This window comes from Tachypleus tridentatus, chromosome 6 (genome assembly GCF_004210375.1).
Source record: "Tachypleus tridentatus isolate NWPU-2018 chromosome 6, ASM421037v1, whole genome shotgun sequence".
NCBI classification, from domain to species: domain Eukaryota; kingdom Metazoa; phylum Arthropoda; class Merostomata; order Xiphosura; family Limulidae; genus Tachypleus; species Tachypleus tridentatus.
Window position 1 is genome coordinate 87,913,210 of NC_134830.1, and position 12,901 is coordinate 87,926,110.

General features: G+C 34.5%; 1 protein-coding gene across 3 annotated transcripts in view; it reads left to right on the forward strand.

The window, feature by feature from the left end:
• Positions 1–12,901, forward strand: part of LOC143252975 (uncharacterized) — a 173,124-nt gene that overhangs the window by 36,290 nt on the left and 123,933 nt on the right. The gene's annotated exons all lie outside the window — the stretch shown is intronic.

Genomic DNA, 12,901 nt, shown 5'->3' on the forward strand with positions numbered 1-12,901 from the left:
AACATTGAAGAATTTTTAAAATGTGGTGAGTTCACAAAACCTTGGATTGCCAGTATGCACCTTGACTAATACATCACTTTATAAATATTATTTTGACATTTTGGATCAAGAAGCTAATGGCAATTTTCATAAAGAAAAATTATAGTTGTTGATGAGGTGTTGCACACTGTCTATGAAGAAGAAAGCAAAGCATTTGCTTCTTTAAATTCTAATACCAATTAACAAGTCTTCATCATGCAACTTGAATGCAAATTTTAGAGAAGCATAAGTTATTAGAAAATTGAAGCTTAGTATGTGCGATGAAGCTCCAACAATCCCAGCATATTGCTTTGAGAGGGTAGTTTGTTCATTTAAAGACTTAATAAATGATATTATATTCAGAGGGAGAGTTATTTTGATGGAAGGTAATTTTTGACAGTTTCTATCAGTTATTCCTGGAGCATGGAGAGGATATAATATAGAAAGTTGTATTAACAAAAGCAAAATATGGCCGCAGTTGAGGAAATTAAAAACTGAAATTTCTTTCATGAGAGCGGTCGAGAGAAAAAAGTGTTTGTAGTTTGGCTTCTTAAATTAGGGGATGGAAAATTGGAAGATTTGTTAAAGATACCAGTAAATTGTTTTTCTGAGGAGTCAAATTGTGTTGGTTTCCTGTTTGGTGAAAACATCAATTGATTTAATACAAATTATTATTTGAAAGTCTTTCTTTGTGCTAAAATGTAATATTCACTAGATGTGAATGAAAATGTTTTGGATAAATTGTCAGATGAATTAAGATACACCAGTGTTGATTCTGTAGATAAAGATAATAACAGTCTGCACATTCTTAACTCATATGGACATTTCACCACACAATTTCAAGGCAAGAAAAAGTTATAATATTCTTTGACTATAAGCAAGTTCCAGGACTGGACTTTGGAAAGATTTGTATTTATACAGTAAAACCTGTCTAAGGTCGAAACCTGTACAAGCTGGAAATATCAAAATCTTGCAGCATTATCTTAAGATTTCTCTTATAAAAGGCTCTCTATATGGTGGAACTTGCGTAATACAGACGGAAAACTATCTTTCACCTACCTCATTTATCAACAAGTAGGATTAGAACCTGAGTAAGGTGGGAAGAATGTTTTTGATTAAATATTAATAAATTCTTGTTTAATTAATAATTTGTTTAGATGTTAATAAATACTCAAACATCATGTTACAGTTAGTATTGGTTAAGTATGTTATATTCTTTTCTTGCCATTATTATTCTGGAGGTTGCTATTTAAAAGAACAGTTGACTGTACTTTTGATTGCATTTGCTGATGGAAAACTAGAGAAACCATAAGTAATAGGTAAAAGTGAAAATCCATGTTGTTTCAAAAATTTAAGGAAGAACCAACTTCCTGTAGAATGGAAAGTGAGTAATAAAGCGTGTATGACACGTGATATATTTGAGGAATTTTTGAACAACTTCAACAAAAGAATGGAACAAAGAAATAGAAATATTCTATTTTTCCTAGATAATGCAACTTATCACCCAAAAGTTCAACTTTCAAATGTTCGTTTAGTCTTTCGACCTCCATGTACAACATCAGTTCTACAGCCACTAGATAATGGAATTATACAGTGTATAAGATTGAAATACAGAAAATTGATGCTTCAGTATATTATTGCAAACATGGACAAGTGTAAGAGAGCATCTGAAATGACCATGAAAATTGACATGTTAGATGCAGTTGCATCTTTACGTTATTCAATCAAATGCATAATAAAGTGCTTTTGAAACTGTCGATTTATTCTTAATAATAGCAGAGATTGTGGAGAAATTGTTTGTCATGATGATTCTAGTGTAATCAAAACTTTGATTGAGAAGATTGATGCAGATGATTCTGTGAACTCGGAAAGTTTTGTGAACGTTGACAAGAATGTTTTAACAGAAACTGATGAATTGGATTTGATACCTATAATAGGATTGCGAGATATTAGCAGTGTGAGAGATTCAGAAGATAAACAAAATGAAAAAGATAGGGAGAAAATAGAAATTCCTACTTCATTGCAAGTGTTATGTTGACTCTATCAAATTGTATGCAAAAATAAAGGGAGAAAAATGAACTTCATGAAAAGGCTGTAGAATTGGAGTTCTCTTTTAACCTCATGAGAAAGCCCATTAAAAACGAAACAGTTTAAATTGTAGACTTCCTTCAAATAAGATTTTGTGTATTTGTGTATGTTTTGAATGTCTATTTTTGTTCTTATTCTAATAAATATAGCATAAACAGTATAATAACTTTATTCACAAACGTCTTACTTCTCTTGAGTCTAGCAAGTATAACGTTCTGCTCAAAAATTATATGTAATTAAGGAAGCTCATGTTCACTGTCTAAGCCAGAAAACCTGCTTAAGCCAGAAATTTTACTTGGCCCTGTGCTATTCCATCTCAGACAGGTTCTACTGTATTACTGAACCTCTCTCTCTTTATGTAGCTTTTTCCAGAGTGAAAAGATTTATTCCTTTAAAGTGTTTTGTGAAAGAATAACTAGAAATCCTGTATTTAAAGAATTAGTGTTTCAGTAAAGATATTAATTTGACCCCAGATGTTTTATGGGTCTTTTTATTATCAAATTCAGACTAGCAAAAAAATAAGTTTTAGCAAATTTTATCATGACCTAATTTGCATTTGATGAACTACTTTCTGCACGGCATGAGGGTGCTAGAGCTACCATCATAGTCTGTTGGCTTTAAATGTATGGATAGGTAAGGTAACCAGTAAGCATAATACATTTATGCATGCTAAAACACCAACAATGACAGAAAGATTTACTTTAGACAATTACTGCCAGTTGTTTTTCTACTCAACAAACCCAAAAATTAGGCAAGAAGGCATTGCTAAGATACCAAGCCACCAAATTGGTCATTATCTTCTTGCTTTATCACTAATATCAGTATAAAATATAAGTTCACATTGTGCACCATTTAGTAGTTGTTAAAAAAAAATCATGATTGTAGTGTAAATGATGTCATTATTACCCTTTGAAGTTAGATTGCTTTATGGAAATCTGATGTTCCTTGAAAAGGCTTAGGTACAGGGTGAAATGGGAATTATTAGCCAATAACAGATGAACATTAGATGACTGCAACATTCTTTGTGTACTATACAATTGGTTTCTTTAGGGAATTACCTCCTCTATTATAAAGTGAACAATTAAAAATGAAGAAAATCAATATACATAATATCAAATTTTATTACATAAATTACAGAATACACTTTTAGTCAGGAAAAAAATTGTCACAAAACAGGTAATAAACATTTTATAAATGTAAAATGATGTAGTGGTGGCAGTGCCAAAAAGAATGTAAACAAACATATATGGATACTACAGTTATACATAGATCATCTTTACATAACTTTTCAGCTAATCTAAGACCCAACACCCTTTTGTCTTGAGTTGCAATGTGACTTGTGGATGTTTCAGCAGTTAATTTGCCTCACAGTCATAGAGCACCCATACTTCCTCCATCCATCTGACTTATAATCTGATGGTCATGGATTTGAATCCCCATCACACCAAACATGCTCGCCTTTTCAGCCGTGCGGGTGTTATAATGTGATGGTGAATCCCACTATTTGTTGGTAAAAGAGTAGCCCAAGAATTGGCAGTGGGTGGTGATGACTAGCTGCCTTCCCTCTAGTCTTACACTGCTAAATTAGGGATGACTAGCGCAGATAGCCCTCGTGTAGCTTTGTGCAAAATTCAAAAACAAACAAATGAACTTCACTATACCCATCACCTTGCACAACTCGGAGAACAGCTAGCTGGCAAAATTAGTTCCCTTGTTTGTGCAGATTTCTTCTTACATGGCAAATATGACTACCCATTGTTCTGCCAATACATCAGCTATATACTTTGCTAAAATACTGGCCAGTTGATAAGCTTTATCCCATTTGGTGCCCTAACTAACAATGATCCTTGAATAATGATTGCCTTGTTCAGTTTCAGTAAAAAGCTCAGCATTATTTAAAGTTGTTATTTTTAGTGGAGAGCCAACAATTTATTGCTGGAGTTTTCTACTATCTAGGCCAATTTTGTTTTTCTCATTGGCATACAGTGCCAACACTAGCATTTGATCATGTATAAGCAGAAATGAATGTCACACTTTTTACAGCTTATAATCCTTGTATTATGCAAAGTATAAAAAACAGCAACCCTCAGAGCTCTTGGGGTCACTAGGTGCAGCACAGGCTGAGACCATATCTCAGTGATTGATAAAAATGATATGACATGGCTTCATCCACCTATAACTGCTTGTTCTTTATCTTGCTGCATGGCAAGTAGTGTCCACACTATTTCAGGGTCTCCCATATTTTCTGTGACAGAAATGACTTTCACTTTCAATACAATCACTTCCCCCTCTCACAATTATAGCTATTCTTGATTTGATTGAAAATTTTTACTGACCAATAACCTTGAACTTCCACATATATACTGCAAAGTTCAGCCACATTTAATATGTGACAGCCCTTCACCTATAGGATTGCTACACATCCTTCATCTGCAGTTGAACCCAATTTTCACTTTTCAATTTGACAAAATATTGCTTGATTTAAGACAGTTTTTTTTTTCTTTTCTGCATTTTGAGAATATTCAGTTACTGATTTTAGTATTTCAGTGTATTCTTTATAACCCACAATTGAATTGGATTACTTTATTTGATTGTGATTTCTTATTTCTCACATGTTTTTCATCATGCATTTATGACTTTAGAATAGTGTGTATAATGTTTCCTTATCAATTAGCCATTTGTTGTAGTGGAGCCACAACATGCCCCTATCCTTTTGCCATCCTAGTCCTTATCTACCCACCTCTATACCCCTGTCATGGAGTTCATGGCTATTCACACATGTAACATCCCTGTTATCTCACACTCTCTTTTCCTCATTCATGTCTGTGTATCAGTGTCAGTGGAGAATATACCATTATTAGTCCACCAGGAATGGTCCATCCCCAGTCTCTCCTTCCTTTCTCAGATATCTGTTTTTACAAGGTTGTTTGACAGGGGTTTGTTCTTTTCAACCATTGTGGGCCATGAGGTGGTCCTGTCATCTGGCTTTTATTCTCCCATTTTACCATGTGTTTACTTCTCCAGTTATTTCACTTTCTTCTGTATCACATGTTACTCCCAATCTGATCTGGATTTTCTTCTATGTTCAGTCTGTGTTTTATGTGTTGTACACAGCACCTTTCCCTGGCTCTTTATCCAATTTGTTTATTCACTGAAATCTCTCCATTTCTAATGATATTTATCACCCTCTCTGGTTGGATTTGTCAGGTTTTCTGAATCATATATTTCTCCCTTTCTCCTGAGTCTTACCAACTGTTCCATTTATCATTCCATCTCATCCATCATTTCCCAATGTCCTTGGCTGCTCATTTCTGTTATTCTCTGAATGAAATTATCCAGGCTGGATGTTGGTAACTCCTCATACCTTTGTTTTGTGCTGCTTGCTCCATCTGGCAAATTTCCTGTTCAGTTGAATATTGTCTTCCCCTTGCAGCTATTCTCTGTATGTCAGTTGAACTCTTGAGTGAATAACTTTCTTTTTTCCTCTTGTTTTTTTTTCTTTTGAGACCTATTTTACATATTATGGATCCTGCTTGGTGGTGACTGGTTTCTGTCCAGGTAGATTGATATCTAAAATCTGCATCATGAGATGTATAAGGTCTGTTATGCTCACTGTTGAGATGAAATGTTCAACAAAACTGCTTACACATTCTTCCTATTCAAGGGTAGTGGCAAGCAAAGGTTTATGCACCGGAGGGCAGTTAAATTGAGAATAGTTGTAATTATAAACACAGTTAAGTATCTGTTGAAAATATATGTTCAGTGTAAGAAAGTGTTAACTTAAACACAGTGTCGTGGATCAGGACATTATGAATAGGTTGTCATCAATCAGCAAGATAGTCCCTAAACTTTTCTCTATTTCATGCTTGAATGGTGATTGATGTATGAGCACATATTTATTTTCAACATGGGATCAAACATGTTATCATCCATTTCGGGTTCTTAAATTTCTTGACCCATTTTAACAAAGTGTACAACACATGAAAGGTGAACTTTCTGCTGATAAGTAATATCAAAAGTGTTGATGTAGAGCAATTGGGTTATTTTTAATGGATTCTGAACTCAACACAGAACATACAGTTTTAATGGTCTTACTTGTGTTCAACCAACAATCCAAATTGCATTCTTATAAATACAGTTTATCATTTAACCTTTACACAGTGGGAATGTTGTAGGTAGTAGATGGCTACCATCTAAAGGTTAATTTAGAAAAATAAAGTATCTACTTAACAATTAATTATTCTACAGTTAATTATATGTAGACTAAACCACAATTATTTAAATAAATACAAGAATTTCATATATTTAATTAATAATTCTGTTATTAAGTCTTTCTCCACCCCTATCTGTGAGCTTTTCCTATAGAATCTTTTATGCAACACCTTATTAAAAACTTTTTGAAAGTATTTAAGTATGTCAAGCCCATACCATTTCCATCATCCAATTAACAAATATTATCTTAAAAAAAAAAGAAAAAAAAGGTTAACAGAATATTTGATAGTAAGATAAGATTTTTCTTTAGTGAATCCATGGAAGATTTTTTCTCTCTACAGAAGTAATACTAACTTGCCTATAATTTTCATGGCAGAATAAACCTAATTTTAGCAATTCTTCAATCCTCATGCATCTGTATGCACATGCTGTTGAAATAGAGAAAGACGTATATAGTTTTTGCCCGTCATTCTAAGCTCTGGGAATGTATTTTATAAACACTTCTATTTATCAGATACTAAGAGGTGGAAAACAATGAACTTTATTAACTCTCATCCAAGACACTAGAAACTGTAAATGTATCTTTGTAACTAAAAGATACTCTAATAATTTATATATAAGCATATGTTAAAAACAATTCATTTTAATAATTCATTGATAGAACATTATAATTCACTTAATCAAATAGTATTATTTTTCTTTCTTTTTTTTGGTGCTGAAAAATTGGACAAGTTCTTAAAAATAAATGTCTTATTTGGGAAACTAATTTACAAATTCACTGGTTGTTCCAAGTTGTTTTATTAAAAAAAAAAAAAAAGTTAAGTAATTAAGGCCACATGCTTGTCAGTTTAAAATTTTTGCTCTCTTTTCATGAGACCAGCATAAATAACAGGGGACTTCAGTCACATGTCCAGCAATTTTGATACAACAAAGAAAATTTCTTTCTAGCTTTAAAGGACTCAAATTACAAGGCTCATTTGATACAGAAAAATAAAGTATCTGCTGAGCTATTAATTCTTCTAAATTTAATAACATGTAAATTAAACTACCATTATTTATGTAAATATAAAACATTTCATTCATACAGTTGATTAAATTTTTACATATTTGTTAAAATGCAATTTTTTTTTTTACAAAGCACTGTTATAAGAAATGTATTAGTAACAATATTCCAATACTTTTGATTTTGCAAAATGAAATTTTCAAACAAACTGTGATGTATAAAACACAGTTATCTCAAAAAGATTTTGTACCTTAATACAGCAATGAGCTCAAAAATTAATCTTTAAATTATCTTTGTGAGTTAAAGATAATTTTCATAATGTTTGTAAAAAATGTTTTAAATGTACAATTAGCACTAGACTCAAATGTGTCCATGATTGCATTTATCTTCAAGATAATCAAAGAAGATGGTATGTTGTCACTTGACTGTCGTAAGGTTTTCTTTTTACTCGATGACAACAGATTTGGTATGTAGGCTTTGGAAAATATTTGCTTGAAATGATATATATTAAAAAACAACTAGTTTTTCCCTATATGTGCTATTTGTAATTGTGTCTGGATACTAATAAATCACTTCATAACTATTAAACAGAAATGTTAATTTTACATAAAATAATTTTGTACAAAAAGCATTCATAATTTTTGTCATATTTAAGTTGTTGTTTTTTAAATCAGTATATCCATAATAAATATCCAAATAATAAATAATGCCAATGTTAGACTTCTATGAAGTTATAATTTCTGTATTAAGAAACCTTTTTGGTGCATAGACTTTTCTTGTTGTCAACAGCTATGCAGCTTCAGATTCAGAAGTTCTTTGAGACACTCTGCTGTCTTCCACATGACTTATTCTACATGTGTATGTAAGCTCTGCTTTCATTTCAGATGTCATATTTCTTTGTCTACAGTTACAGTTATGATGATATACTATATTTCTCATAAGGAGAAAAATAATGTAGACCACAACAAATGAATTAAGCAGTTAGGCAGAATTTAAGTGGAATACAAAATCCTAGTAAAATATCGATTAACTGTGTTTGTAGAAGAATCAGGTGGAACAGATCAGCCTTAAAAAGACTGAACAAAGGGCACTTAGGTACTATTCCTAAAACTGAATCTTACATAGACTAGCAGGCTATGCACTCATCTTCTTTATTAGGCAGTTATGTATCGAAAAAGAAAAAAACAAAATTAATTTCATTGTGTATATAATACAGTAAATGTACAGTATCTTTGTTCTTTACCTTTTGATAAAAAAAATTAAATATTGTTGTTCCCTCATGTATTACTTAGAAGTATTGATATCAGTTAGTAGTTCAGGTGTAGGTTCTTCAGTATTTATGATATCAAGCGACATTTTGACCATGATTAAGTTAAGTCGTAATTTCTAAGTTGTACTAAAATCAAATTTGTAAAAATGTTAATAAATCCTTTTCAGATGTGATCTTTGAATTCAGTTGCTGCTGGACATGGGTTGCTAAGTCTTTTAACATTTTGCACATAGAGGATATCAAACAAAATTTTTTTAGGTTTTATACATACAGTTAAATAACCAAAAAATTAGCATAGTTATTCGAGCAGACTAAAGATACCTTCTTGAAATCTTGTTTCAAGAGAATGTGGTGGCCTTTTCACAGATGTAAATGGCTGAGAAAATTACTAGGGAGACATTCTGAGCTATCGATTAATTATTCACTTGTTGTATATTGTAGAAAGAGGAGGGTTGACACTAACCCATGAGGCAATGATCATTTTCCTATACTTTTGAGAGAGACTGGCCGTGGTCGATACCACCTTACCCGCGTGCCCTGGTGGTAGCTGGATCAGGCAGACTGGTCCACTTTCACTGCTCTCGCAGAACTTGATCCTGCCAACGCCTGTAACCCATCAATGGATGACTGTGTGGCAGCAGTATCTGACTGTATTATACAAGCAGCTGCTCAATGTATTCCTAAAACCTCGACACGTTTTCTACTATATCCTCATCCGTGGTGGAATCCTGCCTGCCACATGGCACAGAAGGATAAAAAATGAGCCTGCGGTACTTTCCTTAGATATCCCACATTTTCAAACCGCATCACTTTCCAGCGGGCTCGTGCACATGTTATGTGGGTTAGACGTCAAAGCCAGAAGGAATTTTGGATTAAGTTTAGAACTGGCATATCTTTTACCACCAGTTCCAAGGTCATATGGGACAGGGTTTGAAAGGTCAGTCGGCACTACAATTCTGCCCCCCTCTCGATCTTACTCTCTGATGGCCAAGAAGTAGCTGATGTACAGAACATCGCCGATACTCTAGGTTAAAGCTTTTGCTAAGTATCTAGCACTTCTGCTTGTTTCTCCACCGTCATGGCCAACAAAACTTCCATCACCTAACAACTCCCTCTCACTGTTGTAAACGGGCTTTATGTCGACGACTTTCACATCTCGTGTCAGTCGTCAACCATGAGATATATTGAACGGCAACTACAAACTGCCTTCAATCGTGTACTGAAGTGGACAACGGCAAATGGCTTTACCTTCTTTCTCTCTAAAACCATTTGCATGCACTTTTGCTGCTATAGGGTATTCACCCTGATCCTGAACTCCGTATTGGTGAAGTTTCACTGCCTATGGTTCCTGAGACCAAGCTCTTGGGGCTTATCTTTGACCGTAAGCTGACATTTATACCACAGTTAAAGCAGCTACGGGTCAAATGCACAAGAGCACTGAACATCCCCCATGCCCTCTCTACCACTAGTTGGGGAGCGGATTGAAGTTCTATGTTAAAGATATATCGTGCTCTTGTTCGATCGAAACTCAACTATGGATCACTGGTCTACTGCTCTGCCAGACCCTTGGCCTTAAAGATACTGGACCCCCTTCATCATCAAGGACTTTGACTCTGCACTAGGGCTTTCTGCACCTCCCCAGTTCAGAACTAATACATAGAGACTCATGAACCTTCTTTGCACCTTCGCCATTTGCAACTGTCTTTACTATATTCTTTGAAACTTCGTTCCTTACCAAAGCATCCCACCTGGGGATGTGTTTTCCTTCCTTGGTGGGCCATACTTTTTCAGAACAGACAATCTGTCATTGCTCCTTATGGTCTTCACTTTCAGGCACTATTGGATGAATTGGGTCTGTCCTTGGATAACATTGCAGAATCCACTGGTCAGACCATCCCATCATGGCTTATTACAGTCCCAAAATGTGACCTTTCTTTAAGTCATATAAGAAATACAGACACTCTTGATTCGAAATACTGTCTGTTATTTTATTTGCTGATTGATCATTCCATCTGACCATGGCTTATTACAGTCTCCAAATGTCATCTGTCTTTAAGTCATCTGAGAAAGGCAGATACTCCCAATTGGAAGTACCGTCTTTTATTTACTGAACATCTTTCGAACAATCTTTCCATTACAATTTATACGGATGGTTCCAAATCAGGTGACTCTGTGGGCTCTGCCATGGTTTGTTGTGGTTCGGTGGTTGCTCGCAGAATCCCTTCTACAGCTTCTGTGTTCACTGCTGAACTGTACGCCATTTCTCTTGCCCTGGTTCACATCAAAGCTAAGCAGTACTCCAACTGCGCTATTTATACTGACTCACCTAGTTCTCTACTGGCCCTGGAATTGCTTCTTGTTGGTTCACCCCTTTTCTCGCTGATATTCAAAACCAACTGGCCCATTTCTCATTAAAATCTACTTCTATACCGTTTTTCTGGATAGCAGGCCACATTGATATTCGCAGGAACGAGCTTGCAGACATGGCAGCTAAATCTATGTGCTCTGGCACTATCACCTCTGTGCCTATTCCATACATAAACTATGGTCCTGTAGTCAAGGCTCAGCTCCATGCCAGCTGGCAGTCAACTTGTAGTGAGCATTGTGACAACAAGGTTTTCTAAATAAAACCCTATATTAGACTTTGGCTGTCTAGCTTCCATAAGGTTCAGAAGGCGGAAGTTGTTCTAACTAGACTACGTATTGGTCACACTTTTGTAACTCATTGTTTTCTTTTATCTGGAACTGATGCATCAGTGTGTAGTTTGTGTAACACTCAGTTCACAATAAGCCACATTTTACTTTCTTGCCATCGTTATGACTCTCAACAACGACACTATTTTAAACATGTTCTGTCCCAAGGTTTGTCCATAACATTAGACAGTGTTATTGATGACAGTGACACTGTCCCCCTTGATAAAGTTTTTAGTTTTTTAATGGCCATTAATCTTTTTAATGTCATTTAAGTGTTTGATATTTATTCATTACACCTTTTTATTGTGGTTCCCTTTTAAGAGTCTCAATCTCTCTGGTTCGATTTGAAATTGGAAAATGGCCATGACATTAAATAACTCGACACCAGGACTGGAAAGGCCAACTTCAGGTGACTAGCGCTTCTGTTTGAACTACCCGTTAGTCGTCCTGGTGAGTTATTATTACAATTTTGCTACATGTCTTTTAACACTTTTATTACTTCACTTTTTGATACTGGCCATAATGACACATAACCCGGAACCAGGACTGGAAAGGCCAACTTCAGGTGACTGCCGGTGGTTCTTGTGAGTCTTCCTGGCAGGTTATGATAATAACCATTATGCTACAGAAAGTTGTTTACAACTTCTATTACTGTAGTTTCTCTCTTAACATTGTAGACTGAATGTCAACATTGGTTTTATGCTTTTTATGTTTTTCAATGCTGTTTTGTTTTACCTTCATTTCTTTTTATGAATTTTGCTACATTTACTTTATTTTTACCTTTTTGACTGGACATTTGGTGCAGATAACTCAACCAACCAACCAACTAACGAATTTTAATAATTTTACTTTTAATTTTAATTTTTTACCAAATGTTTGGTGCAGTATAAGTAATTACTTTCAAGGTTGTTCAAAAAGATATTCCTAAACCTTTTATATTGGAATGATGAGGGGAACTCAACACTTTGTGTAGATCATTGTGTTGAGTACCTAATGAAAAAGAAAGAAAATTGACTTAAAGCATCAACAGGCAGAGAATTTGTATCTGGAGGTGAACAGGCTGGAAGAAAATGGATGTTTGATGTTTCTAATATATTGGTTATCATGCTATCCAGATCACTAGTTTCCATACTTCTTTCACTAGCAACAACCTAACTCACCTTGATTTGTCCAGCACTTCTGCCGCCTTTTACAGTATTTTTAATAGTTTTTTGTTTTGTGTTTTTAATTTTGTCAGTTCTTCATTTAATGAAATTTGTGATATCCCTAGTGTGTTGCAGTGCACAATTTGGAAACTTCTGACCTAGATATTTGCAAAAAAAGGGGAGTAGCAAGGTATCTTTAGAAATAATCTGCCAATTGTCATCACACCAGGAGCATTACACACTTGGGATTAAAAATGTTGACAATGGAGCCAAAGAAGTTGAGAAATTGCACCAAAGGTTGTAAGAAAAAGTTCTGCACAAATATTTGTTCTATAATGGCTAGAAATCAGGATATTCATGCTAAACAGTTGAGTTCTGGCATACTGATGTGAGCTGTTGCTTTCAGAATAAACTATTGCTCAATTCTGAAATGAGGACAGTTGTTTCGTAGTTAGATATCCATACGAACAT